We start from the raw sequence: 15911 nt of genomic DNA, 5'->3' as shown, positions 1-15911 counted from the left end.
GAAGCACTGAAATCACTAAGAAATGATAAGAACATAATCATACTACCAGCAGATAAAGGCAGAATGATGGTCATCCTGGACAAAGCAGACTACATCCAAAAAGCGCAACAACTACTTGCAGATACCAACACCTACCAAAAGAGGGAGTTTGACCCCACCCCACAGCTCACCAATAGGATAAACAACACACTGAGGAACCTACAAAAAAACGGACAGATAACCAGGTTTGACCTACAAAGAATGAAACCTGAAAGCAACAACACCCCCAGATTCTATGGACTACCTAAAGTGCACAAACCAGACATCCCACTCAGACCCATAGTATCACTACCAGGGACACCATCACACAAACTGGCTAAAGAACTACAGCAGAAACTGAAACACCTGATCAGCGGATCCAGACACTCTATACAATCAACACAGGAATTCTTGGACATCATCAGAAATATACACATAGACAAGGAAGAAACTATGGTCTCATTCGATGTCACGGCACTGTTCACCTCTATCGACAAAACCCTAGCCAGAGAAACAATAGCCAACCTGCTGGACATACAGAACAGACAACAGAACGTTGAACCTAACAACAAAGACGGCATACTCAAACTACTGGACCTGTGCCTCACAACACACTTCACATTCAACAACCAAATATACAAACAAATCAACGGCACACCCATGGGCTCACCCATCTTTGGACTCATAGTAGAAGCGGTAATGCAAAAATTAGAACAAACAGTCTTACCGCAAATTCAACCCAAACTCTGGGTCAGATATGTGGATGACACCTTTGTAATCATGAAAAACACAGAAATAGAGAATACGCACTGGATCATCAACGCCACACTAACAGGAATCCGATTCACGAGAGAAGAAGAAAAGGACAACAACTCCCATTCCTAGACGTGATGGTACAGAGAACACCGAATGGAGAATTCACCACAAAGGTATACAGGAAAGCCACACACACAGACCAAGTCCTAAACGACGAAAGTAACCACCCCAACACACAAAAGAAGTTGCATCAAGACACTATTCAATTGGGTCACAACACACTGCAGTACACCAGAACTGGAAAAAGAGGAAGAATACCTATACAATGTATTCGCCAAAAACGGATACCCCCCGCAATTTCATCAATAGATGCCTAAGGGAAAGACAACAGAATGAGGACATGCCACAAACCAAAGGACTAGCCACACTACCATACATCAAGAGCATTTCTGAACTGACAGCCAGACTGCTGCGACCACTAGGACTCAAAACAGCACACAAACCAACAACAACTCTCAGACAACAACTCACCAGAACGAAGGACCCAATACCCAGCATGAGCAAAACTAATGTAGTGTACAAAATCCCATGCAAGGACTGCACAAAACACTACATAGGACAAACAGGAAGACAGCTAACGATCCGCATCCATGAACACCAACTAGCCACGAAATGACACGACAAGCTATCCTTAGTAGCCACACACGCAGATGACAAGCAACATGAATTCGACTGGGACAACTATTATAGGACAAGCCAAACAGAGAATAGCCAGGGAATTCCTAGAGGCATGGCACTCATCCACAGATTCAATCAATAAGCACATCTACCTGGACTCAATATACCGGCCACTGCAACGGACAGCTGGAACTGACAACCGGAAGTGGCAGATTCAAACCACTACAAATGCCAGAGGAAAGATCACAGAAGCGCTTCACAGGAGGCTCCCAAGCACTGAGGATGTCACCTAGACAGGGGATGAAACGTCTGCAACACAAATTCCCAGCTCGGTGAACAGAACCACAACAATTATGGGATTTTCATTGCTGGTGGAGGTAGGGAGGGGAAGAGGGTGTTAGTTATGTTCAGTGCAGGCAAACTAGCTGACCTGAGAAAGAGGCCAGAAGGCCACAGGAGCTGGAGGGTGCTGTAGTGGACAGTTTAAAAGACCTGCCTCAGTTACAATGATCCTCTAGCCCTCATCTCTCACACTGCCTCACCTCCCACATGCTTCTTTTGTCCCATCGATGCCATCTCATGTGCCACTCACCTATTTCCCCCATACCCTGTTTGGCTCCCTATGCCAACTGGTTTGCCATGTCACACCCCTGCCAAGCCCCATCATTGATCATTCACTCATGATACACTGTGTGGAAGTAATAGACTGTATAGCAACAATACGGTGTCTTTATAAAAATGCATTCAGTACTTTCCACTGACTATAAGCCAATAAAAGTGCCAATAATCCATACATTTGAAATATCAATAATAGAAACTGTAAGCACTTGAAGCCTTTTAACCTTGTGTAAATAAGCATTGTGTCACTCCAGGGTTCATTGCTCCTCTACAATATATAATAGGCATTGGGAGCATGAGCTGCCAAGTTGAGTGGGTGAAATGCCAAAGTGAAATGCATAGGGCAGAAAAGATCATGACATGGGGATGTAGGTGGGGGCCCAAAGTCTAGCATTGATCGGCATAAGGGAGACGTTTTCAAATTATATTTCAGATGGTTCCTTCATGGAGTTCATGGTGCACAAGATCTCTGAGATACTGATGACCACAACTCTATGAAAAGCTGGCTGAATTCTGCAACACTGTAGAGGACTGGCACTTCCCCATCAACACAATGGTTCCAGGCAGGATGTGAGTAGCATATGTGGAACGCTGTGGTGAACATTGGAATCACTTGGAATAGGATTAGAAATCCTAGAATGGGGACCTGCCACCCATTTTTAAAGGGCTGACAAATCATTGCGACGCAATAAAAATGCAGGCCTTTTGTCTGTTGTTGCCCATGTGAAGAATTATAGACTGCACAACATCAGGGACCTGGGCTCAATTCCACCCTTAGGTAACTTATGTGTGGAGTTTGCTCATTCTCGACATGTCTGCATGGGTTTACTCCAGGTATTCCGATTTCCTCCCACAGTCCAAAGGATAGGTGGATTGAGTCACCCAGTCAGAGAGTCATCTGGCTGCACAGCATGGAAACAAGCCCTATGGTCCAACTTGTTCATGCTGACCAGACATCTTAAATTAATCTAGCCCCATTTGTGAGCATTTTGTCCATATCCTTCTATGGATAATTCCTGTTCATATACCCATCCTGATGTGTTTCAAATGTTGTAATTGTACCAGTCTCCAACACTTCCTCTCGCAGCTCATTCCATACATGCACCACCCTCTGCTTAGAAAAGTTGCCCCTTACGTCCCTTTCAAATCTTACCCCTCTCACCTTAAACCGATGCCCTCTAGTTTTGGATTCACACATCCCAGGAAAAGAGCTTGGCTACTCACCCTATCCATGCTCCTCATGATTTTATAAAACTCTATAAGGTTACCCTCATCCTCCAAAACTCCAGAGAAAACAACCCCAGCCTATTTCAGCCTCTCCTTATAACTCAAACCCTCCAACCCTAGCAATGTTCCTGTAAATCTTTTCTGAACCCTTTCAAGTTTCATAATGTCCTTCCTACAGTAGGGACACCAGAATTTCACACAATATTCCAAAAGTGGCCTATCCAGCGTCCTGTACAGCCGCAATATGACCTCCCAACTCAATGCACTGACTAATAAAGACAAGCATACCAAACACCCTCTTCACTATCCTGTCTACCGCTGACTCAATTTTCAAAGAATAATGAACCTCCTCGCCAAGGTCTCTTTATTCAGCAACGCTGCGCAGCACCTCACATTTATCTAAATTAAACTCCATCTGCCACTCCTCAACCCATTGGTCCATCTAATCAAGGTCCCATTGTACTCTGAGGTAACCTTCTTCACTGTTCATTACACCTCCAATTTTGGTATCATTTCCAAACTTACTAACCATATGTTCACATCCAAATCATTTATATAAATGATGAAAATCATGAATTGGTCATGCTAAATTGCCCCATGGCATCCAGAGATGTGCAGGCTAGGTGGTTTAGTCATGCCAATTGCAGGATTACAGGGAAGGGAGATAGGGGGATGAGTCTAGGTGGAATGCTCATTGGAGGGTCAGTGCAGACTCAAAGGGCTGAATGACCTCTATCTGCACTTTAGGGATTTTATCATTCTATGATTATAATTATCCCTTTAATGCAAGAGAGATACCAACAAAAGAATCCCAAGGTGGAATCTCCTCTATAATATTATAAATGTGCTTATGACAGACAAAGTTTGTGGATTCACTCAATGTGATGAAAAGAGTAACTTTTATCCTAATTGTTTTCCTGCACAATGCAAAGAGAAATCAAGAGGTAAAATTAACTCAGGATTAGAGTGGTGCTGGAAAAGCACAGCAGGTCAGGCAGCATCTGAGGAGCAGGAAAATTGATGTTTCGGGCAGGAGCCCTTCATCAGGAAAAGCTTTTCTTCACTGTTCATTTCACCTCCAATTTTGATGTCATCTGCAAACTTACTAATCATATGTTCACATCCAAATCATTTATATAAATGATGAAAATCATGGATTGGCCATGTTAAATTGCCCAGTAGCATCCAGAGAAGAGCTTGTTCAATGGTGCAATACCTTGGCAGGGATGACAGTGGAGGAACAATGGTGGATATTTCTGTGTATAATACAAAAGTTGCAAGATCAGTTCATTCCAAAAAAGAAGAAAGATCCTAGGAGGAGGCATGGGTGGCCGTGGCTGACGAGGGAAGTTAAGAAACATATGAAGTTAAAAGAGAAAAAGTATAACACAGCAAAGATAAGTGTGAAAACAGAGGACTGGGAAGCTTTTAAAGAACAACAGAGGAACACTAAGAAGGAAACAAGCAGAGAAAAAATGAGGTACAAAGGTAAGCTGGCCAAGAATATAAAGGAGGATAGTAAAAGTTTTTTTTAGGTAAGTGAAAGGCAAAAAAATGGTTAAGACTAAAATTGGGCCCTTGAAGACAGAAACAGGGGAATATATTACGGGGAACAAAGAAATGGCAGAAGAATTGAATTGGTACTTCAGATCTGTGTTCACTGGGGAAGACACAAGCAATCTCCCTGAGGTAACAGTGGCTGAAGGACCTGAACTTAAGGGAATTTATATTTGCCAGGAATTGGTGTTGGAGAGACTGTTAGGTCTGAAGTTTGATAAGTCCCCGGGGCCTGATGGTCTACATCCCAGGGTAGTGAAGGAGGTGGCTCGAGAAATCGGGGATGCGTTGGTGATTATTTTCCAGAGTTCGATAGATTCGGGATCAGTTCCTGCAGATTGGAGGGTGGCTAATGTTGTACCACTTTTTAAGAAAGGTAGGAGAGAGAAAACAGGAAATTATAGACCAGTTAGTCTGACCTCGGTGGTGGGAAAGATGCTGTAGTCTATTATAAAGGATGAAATTATGACACATCTGGATAGTAGTAACAGGATAGGTCAGAGGCAGCATGGATTTATGAAGGGGAAATCATGCTTGACTAATTTTCTGGAATTTTTTGAGGATGTAACTCTGAAGATGGATGAGGGAGATCCAGTAGATGTGGTGTACCTGGACTTTCTGAAAGCTTTTAATAAAGTCCCACATAGGAGGTTAGTGAGCAAAATTAGGGCGCATGGTATTGGGGGCAAAGAACTAACTTGGATTGAAAGTTGGTTGGCTGATAGGAAACAAAGAGTAGTGATAAACGGCTCAATTTCGGAATGGCAGGCAGTGACCAGTGGGGTACCGCAGGGATCAGTACTGGGACCGCAGCTTTTTACAATATATGTTAATGATATAGAAGATGGTATCAGCAATAACATTAGAAAATTTGCTGATGATACTAAGCTGGGTGGCAGGGTGAAATGTGATGACGATGTTAGGAGATTACAAGGTGACATGGACAAGTTAGGTGAGTGGTCAGATGCATGGCAGATGCAGTTTAATGTGGATAAATGTATGGTTATCCACTTTGGTGGCAAGAGCAGGAAGGCAGATTACTACCTAAATGGAATCAATTTAGGTAAAGGGGCAGTACAGAGAGATCTGGGTGTTCTTGTACACCAGTCAATGAAGGTAAGCATGCAGGTACAGCAGGTAGTGAAGAAGGCTAATAGCATGCTGGCCTTCATAACAAGAGGGATTGAGTATAGAAGCAAAGAGATGCTTCTGCATCTGTACAGGACCCTGGTGAGACCACACCTGGAGTACTGTGTGCAGTTCTGGTCTCCAAATTTGAGGAAAGACATTCTGGCTATCGAGGGAGTGCAGCGTAGGTTCACGAGGTCAATTCCTGGAATGGCGGGACTACCTAACGCTGAAAGACTGGAGCGACTGGGCTTGTATACCCTTGAGTTTAGAAGACTGAGAGGGGATCTGATTGAGACATATAAGATTATTAAAGGATTGGACACTCTGGAGGCAGGAAACATGTTTCCACTGATGGGTGAGTGCCAAACCAGAGGACACCGCTTAAAAATACAGGGTAGACCATTTAGGACAGAGATGAGGAGAAACTTCTTCACCCAGAGAGTGGTGGCTGTGTGGAATGCTCTGCCCCACTGGGCAGTGGAGGCCCAGTCTCTGGATTCATTTAAGAAAGAGTTGGATAGAGCTCTCAAGAATAGTGGAATCAAGGGTTATGGAGATAAGGCAGGAACAGGATACTGATTAAGGATGATCAGCCATGATCATATTGAATGGTGGAGCAGGCTCGAAGGGCAGAATGGCCTACTCCTGCACCTATTGTCTATTGTTTATTGTCTATTTTCCTGATGAAGAGCTTATGCCTGAAACGTCAATTTTCCTGCACCTCGGATGCTGCCTGACCTGCTGTGCTTTTCCTGCACCACTCTAATCTTGACTCTAATCTCAGGCATCTGCAGTCCTCACTTTTGCCAAATTTAACTCAGGGCTTATCTGGATACCTCCAACTTTGCTGAAGAGGTTTGATAACAGCTTAGCAAACATCATCTAACATACAAAAGTTAAAACAAAGTGCAGCAAATGCAGGGTGTCTTAAATAAAACTAGAAAATGCTGGAGAAACACAGCATCTGTGGAGAGAAAATCTGAGTTAACATGTTGAGTCTGGTCAACCTTCTGAAGAACTGACTGGTAAACTCTTGTTTTTCAGACCTGCTGAGTTTCTCCATCTATTATCTATTGTACAGATAGTTTGTGGCAATGGGAGGAAAGGAAGAATGAAATTTGTACAATGGTGAACCGATGGAGTCATAAGCCCTTCACATTCTATTTGGAGAAAGTGAGGACTGCAGGTGCTGAAGAGTCAGAGTCGAAATGTGTGGTGCTGGAAAAGCACAGCAGGTTAGGCAGCATCCGAGGAGCAGGAGAGTCGATGTTTTGTGCATATTGTCCTGATGAAGGGCTTATGCCCAAAATGTTGACTCTCCTGCTCCTTGGATGCTGTTTAACCTGCTGTGCTTTTCCAGCACCACACTTTTCAACTCTTAACATTCCCCTGGTGAGAATGTAAACAGAAACCTAGTCATCAGTCTGGATGCCACTATGTGTTAGTCAATACAGAACATAAAAGAGCAACCTTGTTAACTTAAATTTTTGTTGAATGTTGAATGTTTTTAAGGCAAAGATTTTTGAACAGTAAAGGAATTAAGGGTTTCGGTGAGCAGAAAGGTGAGTGGAGCTGAGTTCATGAAAAGATCAGGCATGATCATCTTTTCTTACTAGATTAGATTCCCTACAGTGTGGAAACAGGCCTTTCAGCCCAAGTCCTCACTGAGTCATTTCCCTCTGACTAGCACAGTTACCACCTTTGGTGTTTGAACTCGTGTATCGCTGGACATCGGAGTACATCTGGGAAAATTAACAAACGATGAAATTCATAACTAATCTTGGAGGAACTGTTGGGCGAAGTTCACAGCACAGAATCAGATAAGTTAATTGTTCTTTTAAATCTGTCCAAGGGAAAGGCTGCAGTAGTGAGTATAGTGGATTCTTTCTTGATTATATGTTTTTGGAGATAAGTCTCTTGATTAAACTTAACATATAAGCCATAGCTATTAATTTAACCTGGGGCAGTGTTTGTAGAGGAATAAGACGGTGTTATTTTCTGGGTCTGTAGATTGTGAAGGAGCAAAAATGGCCTTTGCAGTGATATGTACTTCTTGTCAGATGTGGGAGTTTAAAGAGAGTTTAAGGGTTACTGCGGATTATATCTGCCATAAATGCTGTTGGATGCGAATCTTATCAGATCGAGTGGATCGGAGAGACAGATAGAAGTGATCAGGAATTTGCAACAGCAACAGTATATGATGGATGGCAGTTATAGGAAGGGAGGAAAGTCTCAGATACAGTCACATAGACAGGTTTACTCCAGGAAGGGTGAGAGAGGTCAGCACCTAGGGCAGGAGTCTTTTGTGGATATACCCATTTCAAACAGGTATGCTGTTTTGGAAAGTGTAGGGGGTGATGGATTATCAGGGGAACGTATCACAAATAGCTAAGTTTCTGGGATTGAGACTGGCTCTAATGCAACGAGGGGTACGTCGGCTTCCAAGAGATCAATTGTGTTAGGGGATTCTATAGTCAGGGGTACAGACAGACGTTTTTGTGACCAGCAGAGAAAAAGCAGAATTTTTGTGTTGTTTCCCTGGTGCCGGGATCAAGGATGTCTCAGAGAGGGTGCAGAATGTTCTCACGGGGGAGAGGGGCCAGCAGGAGGTCATTGTCCACATTGGAACCAACGACATAGGCAGGGAAAAGGTTGAGATTCTGAAGGGAGATTACAGAGAGTTAGGCAGAAATTTAAAAAGGAAGTCCTCAAGGGTAGTAATATCTGGATTACTCCCAGTGCTACGAGCTAGTGAGGGCAGGAATAGGAGGATAGAGCAGATGAATGCTTGGGGTACGGGAGAAGGATTCACATTTTTGGATCATTGGAATCTCTTTTGGGGTAGAAGTGACCTGTACAAGAAGGACGGATTGCACCTAAATTGGAAAGGGACTAATATTCTGGCAGGGAAATTTGCTAGAACTGCTTGGGAGGATTTAAACTAGTAAGGTGGGGTGGGGGGGGGAGGGGTGGTGGTGGTGGGACCCAGAGAGATACGAGGCGGGTACAGCTGAGAACAGAAGTGAGTCAAACAGTCAGGGCAGGCAGGGACAAAGTAGGACTAATAAATTAAACTGCATTTATTTCAATGCAAGGGGCCTAACAGGGAAGGCAGATGAACTCAGGGCATGGTTAGGAACATGGGACTAGGATATCATAGCAATTACGGAAACTTGGCTCAGGGATGGGCAGGACTGGCAGCTTAATGTTCCAGGATACAAATGCTACAGGAAGGATAGAAAGGGAGGCAAGAGAGGAGGGGGAGTGGCATTTTTGATAAGGGATAGCATTACAGCTGTGCTGAGGGAGGATATTCCTCAAAGTACATCCAGGGAAGTTATTTGGATGGAACTGAGAAATAAGAAAGGGATGATCACGTTATTGGGATTGTATTATAGAGCAGAAAGTGAGGTCTGCAGATGCTGGAGATCAAAGTTGAAACTTTATTGCTGGAACAGCACAGCAGGTCAGGCAGCATCCAGGGAACAGGAGATTCGACGTTTCGGGCACAGGCCCTTCTTCAGGAATGAGCAGAGAGTGTTCAGCAGGAGAAGATAAAAGGTAGGGAGGAGGGACTTGGAGGAGGGGCGTTGGAAATGTGATAGGTGGAAAGAGGTCAAGGTGAGGGTGATAGGTCGGAGTAGGATGGAGGCGGAGAGGTCAAGAAGAAGACTGCAGGTCAGGAAGGCGATGCCGGGCTGGAGGGATCCGGCTGAGACAAGGTGGGGGGAGGGGGGATGAAGAAACTGGTGAAGTCCAAGTTCATCCCCTGCAGTTGGAGGGTTCCCAGTCGGAAGATAAGACGCTCCTCCTCCGACCGTCGCGTTGTTATGGTTTGGCGGTGGATGAGTCCAATGACCTGCATATCCTCGGTGGAGTGGGAGGGGGAGTTGAAATGCTGTGCTACAGGTTGGTTGGGTTGGTTCGTCCAGGTGGCCCAGAGGTGCTCTCTGAATCGCTCCGCAAGTAGGCGGCCTGTCTCCCCAATATAGAGGAGGCCACACCGGCTGCAGCGGATGCAGTAGATGATGTGGGTGGAGGTGCAGGTGAATCTGTGGCGGATATGGAAGTTTCCTTTGGGGCCTTGGAGAGATGTGAGGGGGGAGGTGTGGGCGCAAGTGTTGCACCTCCTGCGGTTGCAAGGGAAGGTGCCGGGAGTGGAGGTTGGGTCGGTGGGGGGTGTGGATCTGACAAGGGAGTCGCGGAGGGAGTGGTCTCTACGGAAAGCTGGGGAGGGGAGGGAAATATATCCTTGGTGCTGGGGTCTGTTTGGAGGTGGCGGAAGTGACGGCGGATGATGCGCTGTACATGGAGATTGGTGGGGTGGTAGGTGAGGACCAGTGGGGTTCTGTCCTGGTGGCGGTTGGAGGGGCGGGGCTCAAGGGCGGAGGAGCGGGAAGTGGAGGAGATGCGGTGGAGGGCACCGTCGACCACGTCGGGGGGGAAATTGCGGTCCTTGAAGAAGGAGGCCATCTGTGTTGTACGTATTTTGAACTGGTCCTCCTGGGAGCAGATGCGGCGGAGACGAAGGAATTGGGAGAATGGGATGGCGTTTTTACAGGGGGCAGGATGGGAGGAGGTGTAGTCCAGGTAGCTGTGGGAGTCGGTTGGTTTGTAGTAGATGTCCGTGTTGATTCGGTCGCCTGAGATAGAAACAGAAAGGTCTAGGAAGGGGAGGGAGGAATCCGAGACTGTCCAGGTGAATTTGAGGTTGGGGTGGAAGGTGTTAGTGTAGTGGATGAACTGTTCAACCTCCTCGTGGGAGCACGAGGTAGCGCCGATACAGTCATCAATGTAGCGAAGGAAAAGATGGGGGGTGGGGCCAGTGTAGTTGCGGAAGATGGATTGTTCCACATACCCTACGAAGAGGCAGGCATAGCTGGGGCCCATGCGGGTGCCCATGGCTACTCCTTTTGTTTGGAGAAAGTGGGAGGATTGGAAAGAAAAGTTGTTCAGGGTGAGGACCAGTTCGGTCAGTCGAAGGAGGGTGTCGGTGGAAGGGTACTGGGTGGTACGGCGGGAAAGGAAGAAGCGGAGTGCTTTGAGTCCTTCGTGATGGGGGATGGAGGTGTACAGGGACTGGATGTCCATGGTGAAGATGAGGCGTTGGGGACCGGGGAAGCGGAAATCCTGGAGGAGGTGGAGGGCGTGGGTGGTGTCACGAACGTAGGTGGGGAGTTCTTGGACTAATGGGGACAGGACCGTGTATTATAGACCTCCCAATAGTCAGAGGGAAATTGAGAAACAAACTTGTAAGGAGATCTCAGCTATCTGTAAGAATAATAAGGTAGTTATTAGATTAGATTACTTACAGTGTGGAAACAGGCCCTTCAGCCCAACAAGTCCACACTGACCCTCCAAAGAGCAACCCGTCCAGATCCATTCCCCTACATTTATCCCTTCACCTAACACTACGGGCAATTTAGCATGGCCAATTCACCTAACCTGCACATTTTTGGACTGTGGGAGGAAACCGGAGCACCCGGAGGAAACCCACGCAGACAAGGGGAGAATGTGCAAACTCCACACACACAGTTGCCTGAGCGGGAATTGAACCTGGGTTTCTGGCGCTGTGAGGCAGCAGTGCTAACCACTGTGCCACTGTGCCACCCACAAATGGCTATAGTAGGGGATTTTAACTTTCCAAACATCGACTGGGACTGACATAGTGTTAAAGGTTTAGATTGAGAGGAATTTCTTAAGTGCATACAAGACAATTTTCTGATTCAGTATGTGGATGTACCTACTAGAGAAGATGCAAAACTTGACCTACTTGTGGGAAATAAGGCAGGGCAGGTGACTGAGGTGTCAGTGGGGGAGCACTTTGGGGCCAGCGACCATAATTCTATTCGTTTTAAAATAGTGATGGAAAAGGATAGACCAGATCTAAAAGTTGAAGTTCTAACTTGGAGAAAGGCCAATTTTGATGGTATTAGGCAAGAACTTTCGAAAGCTGATTGGAGGCAGAGGTTCACAGGTAAAGGGGACGGCTAGAAAATGGGAGGCCTTCAGAAATGAGTTAACAAGAATCCAGAGAAAGTATATTCCTATCACGGTGAAAGGGAAGGCTGGTAGGTATAGGGAATGCTGAATGACTAAAGAAATTGTGGGTTTAGTTAAGAAAAAGAAGGAAGCATACGTCAGGTATAGACAGGATAGATCGAGTGAATCCTTAGAAGAGTATAAGAAAAGTAGGAGTATACTTAAGAGGGAAATCAGGAGGGCAAAAAGGGGACACGAGATAGCTTTGGCAAATAGAATTAAGGAGAATCCAAAGGGTTTTTACAAATATATTAAGGACAAAAGGGTAACTAGGGAGAGAATATGGCCCCTCAAAGATCAGCAAGGCGGTCTTTGTGTGGAGCCACAGAAAATGGGGGAGATACTAAATGAATATTTTGCATCAGTATTTACTGTGGAAAAGGATATGGAAGATATCGACTGCAGGGAAATAGATGGTGACATCTTGCAAAATGTCCAGATTATAGAGGAGGAAGTGATGGATGTCTTGAAACGGTTAAAAGTGGATAAATCCCCAGGACCTGATCAGCTGTACCTGAGAACTCTGTGGGAAGCTAGAGAAGTGATTGCTGGGCCTCTTGCTGAGATATTTGTATTATCGATAGTCACAGGTGAGGTGCCGGAAGACTGGAGGTTGGCAAACATGGTGCCACTGTTTAAGAAGGGCGGTAAAGACAAACCAGGGAACTATAGACCAGTGAGCCTGACCTTGGTGGTGGGCAAGATGTTGGAGGGAATCCTGAGGGACAGGATTTTGGAAAGGCAAGGACTGATTCGGGACAGTCAACATAGCTTTGTGCGTGGGAAATGATGTCAGAAACTTGATTGAGTTTTTTGAAGAAGTAACAAAGAAGATTGATGAGGGCAGAGCAGTAGATGTGATCCATATGGACTTAGGCGTTCGACAAGGTTCCCCATGGGAGACTGATTAGCAAGGTTAGATCTCATGGAATACAGGGAGAACTAGCCACTTGGATACAGAACTGGCTCATAGGTAGAAGACAGAGGGTGATACTGGAGGGTTGTTCTTCAGATTGGAGGCCTGTGACCAGTGGAGTGCCACAAGGATCGGTGCTGGGCCCTCTACTTTTTGTCATTTACATAAATGATTTGGATGCGAGCATAAGAGGTAAAGTTAGTAAGTTTGCAGATGACACCAAAATTGGAGGTGTAGTGGACAGTGAAGAGGGTTACCTCAGATTACAACAGGATTTGGACCAGCTGGGCCAATGGGCTGAGAAGTGGCAGATGGAGTTTAATTCAGATAAATGCGAGGTGCTGCATTTTGGGAAAGCAAATCTTAGCAGGATTTATACACTTAATGGTAAGGTCCTAGAGAGTGTTGCTGAACAAAGAGACCTTGGAGTGCAGGTTCATAGCTCCTTGAAAGTGGAGTCACAGGTAGATAGGATAGTGAAGAAGGCGTTTGGTGTGCTTTCCTTTATTGGTCAGTGTATTGAATACAGGAGTTGTGAGGTCATGTTGCGGCTGTACAGGACATTGGTTAGGCCACTGTTGGAATATTGCATGCAATTCTGGTCTCCTTCCTATCGAAAGATGTTGTGAAACTTGAAAGGGTTCAGAAAAGATTTACAAGGATGTTGTCAGGGGTGGAGGATCTGAGCTACAGGGAGAGGCTGAACAGGCTGGGGCTGTTTTCCCTGGATTGTCGGAGGCTGAGTGGTGACCTGATAGAGGTTTACAAAATTATGAGGGCCATGGATAGGATAAATAGACAAAGTCTTTTCCCTGGGGTGGGGGAGTCCAGAACTAGAGGGCATAGGTTTAGGGTGAGAGGGGAAAGATATCAAAGAGACCTAAGAGGCAACCTTGTCACACAGAGTGTGGTACGTGTATGGAATGAGCTGCCAGAGGATGTGGTGGAGGCTGGTATAATTGCAACATTTAAGAGGCATTTGGATGGGTATATGAATAGGAAGGATTTGGACCAGGTGCTGGCAGTTGGGACTAGTTTGGGTTGGGATATCTGGTCAGTATGTACCGAAGGGTCTGTTTCCGTGCTGTACATCTCTATGACTCTAATGCGCCAAACATTATGAGCAATTTAGCATGGCCAATTCACCTGACCTGTGGGAGATAACCAGAGCAAACCCATGCAGAATGAACAAATCCCACACAGCCATCACCCAAGATTGGAATTGAACCCGGGTCCCTGGCACTGTGAGACAGCAGTGCTAACCACTAAGCCACTGTGCCACCCCATGTTTCCTTGCTCGTAGATACTTGATTTTCGCATTGCATCCTGATCTGTTAAATGGCTATCATTACATTGTATTTACACAGAAAACAACTGCTATCAACAGTTTCTTTATTGTTGCTTTTAAAGTTTATTATTCCAGATTATTCTGACCTTCCTACCTGAAATCACTGCTGTACAAGCATGTGAACATACAAATTAGGAGCAAGAGCAGGCTACTCAGCCACTTGAGAATGCTCTGCTATTCAATAACAACTGATTCAATTAATTCACATTTCCACCTAACCCTGATAACCTTACACTCCCTTGATCACCAAGAATCAATCAAACTCTGCCTCAAAGATCTTCAAAGACTCTGCTCCCACCCATTGATCAATCCTGATTTTCTATGCTTTTGGAAGTGCTGACCCTTGCTTTGAGAATCAACTAAAGATTCAGAAACAGATAAGTTGCTGCTTCATGCTGTCTTACAATTAGATAACAAGTAACTTCAATTTATGAAAGCAGTAAGGTAGCTGAACTGAACTGCTTTTTGAAGACATCAAGTGAATTTATTAAATAGTGAATGAAATAATAATCTAACAAAGTTATCACAGAATTATATAATGACAATAGAAAGTCTTTTACCTCATTCACTTCATAGATCAAATAATAAGAGTTGCAATCTCATTCAAATAAATTTGATTATTAATGACTTTTGTAACTTATAGGTGTCGGTATTTGTGGGTTAACACCAGCCACAGAATCAAAGGGTGCATGTTCAAATCCAACTCTGAAGACTGCAATATTCAACACAGTACTGATGGAGTGCTGTACTGTCAGGGTTGCTGTCTTTCAGATGTGATATATGTCAAGATCCTGACTGTCTGCACAAGGTGAATTATGGCACTATTTAAGAACAGAAGCAAGGGGCCTGTCCTGCTTGATTAGTCAATATTCAGGGTGGAAGGGTCTGTTCCTGGGTTGTAAATTTTCTTTGTTCTTTGTTCATCTTTGTTTAGAGATTGCAAATTGTTGTGATCAGGAATGCATTGCCTGAAAGGTGAAAGCATATTAAATAGTAAATTTTAGAAGCAGATGTGGGTGGCACGGTGGCACAGTGGTTAGCACTGTTGCCTCACTGCGCCAGAGACCCGGGTTGAACTCCTGCCTCAGACGACTGACTGTGTGGAGTTTGCACGTTCTCCCAGTGTTTGCGTGGGTTTCCTCCGGGTGCTCTGGTTTCCTCCCACAGTCCAAAAACGTGCAGGTTAGGTGAATTGGCCATGCTAAATTGCCCATAGTGTTAGGTGCAAGAGTAAATGTAGGGGAATGGGTCTAGGCGGGTTGGTGTGGGCTTGTTCGGCTGAAGGGCCTGTTTCCACCCTGTAATTAGTCTAATCTAATTGGATATACACTTGAAAGGGAAAATCCGACAGGGACATGAGGGATCAGCAGGGAGGGAGTTGCTGCATGAATGAATAGCCAGCTAGTTCAATGAGCTGACACAAGTATGATAGGCTGAATGGCCTCCTTCTGTGCTGTAAGATTCTATGGCTTAATGCTCACATTAGCACTATCTGGACTGCTGAGCCTGCCCTCTGATTGGCCAGCAGCTCTTCAAGATGGATTCTTGCCATTTCCTTTATTCTTTAATGGGATCTGGTTGTCATTGGTGAGGCCAGTACTTTTCTCCCCATCTATAATT

Source organism: Chiloscyllium plagiosum, unplaced genomic scaffold, assembly GCF_037043375.1.
Source record: "Chiloscyllium plagiosum isolate Xiang-an unplaced genomic scaffold, Cpla_swu_hap1 HiC_scaffold_37, whole genome shotgun sequence".
Taxonomy (NCBI): Eukaryota; Metazoa; Chordata; class Chondrichthyes; order Orectolobiformes; family Hemiscylliidae; genus Chiloscyllium; species Chiloscyllium plagiosum.
The sequence above is the reverse complement of the archived record's forward strand: the minus strand, read 5'-3'. Positions refer to the sequence as shown.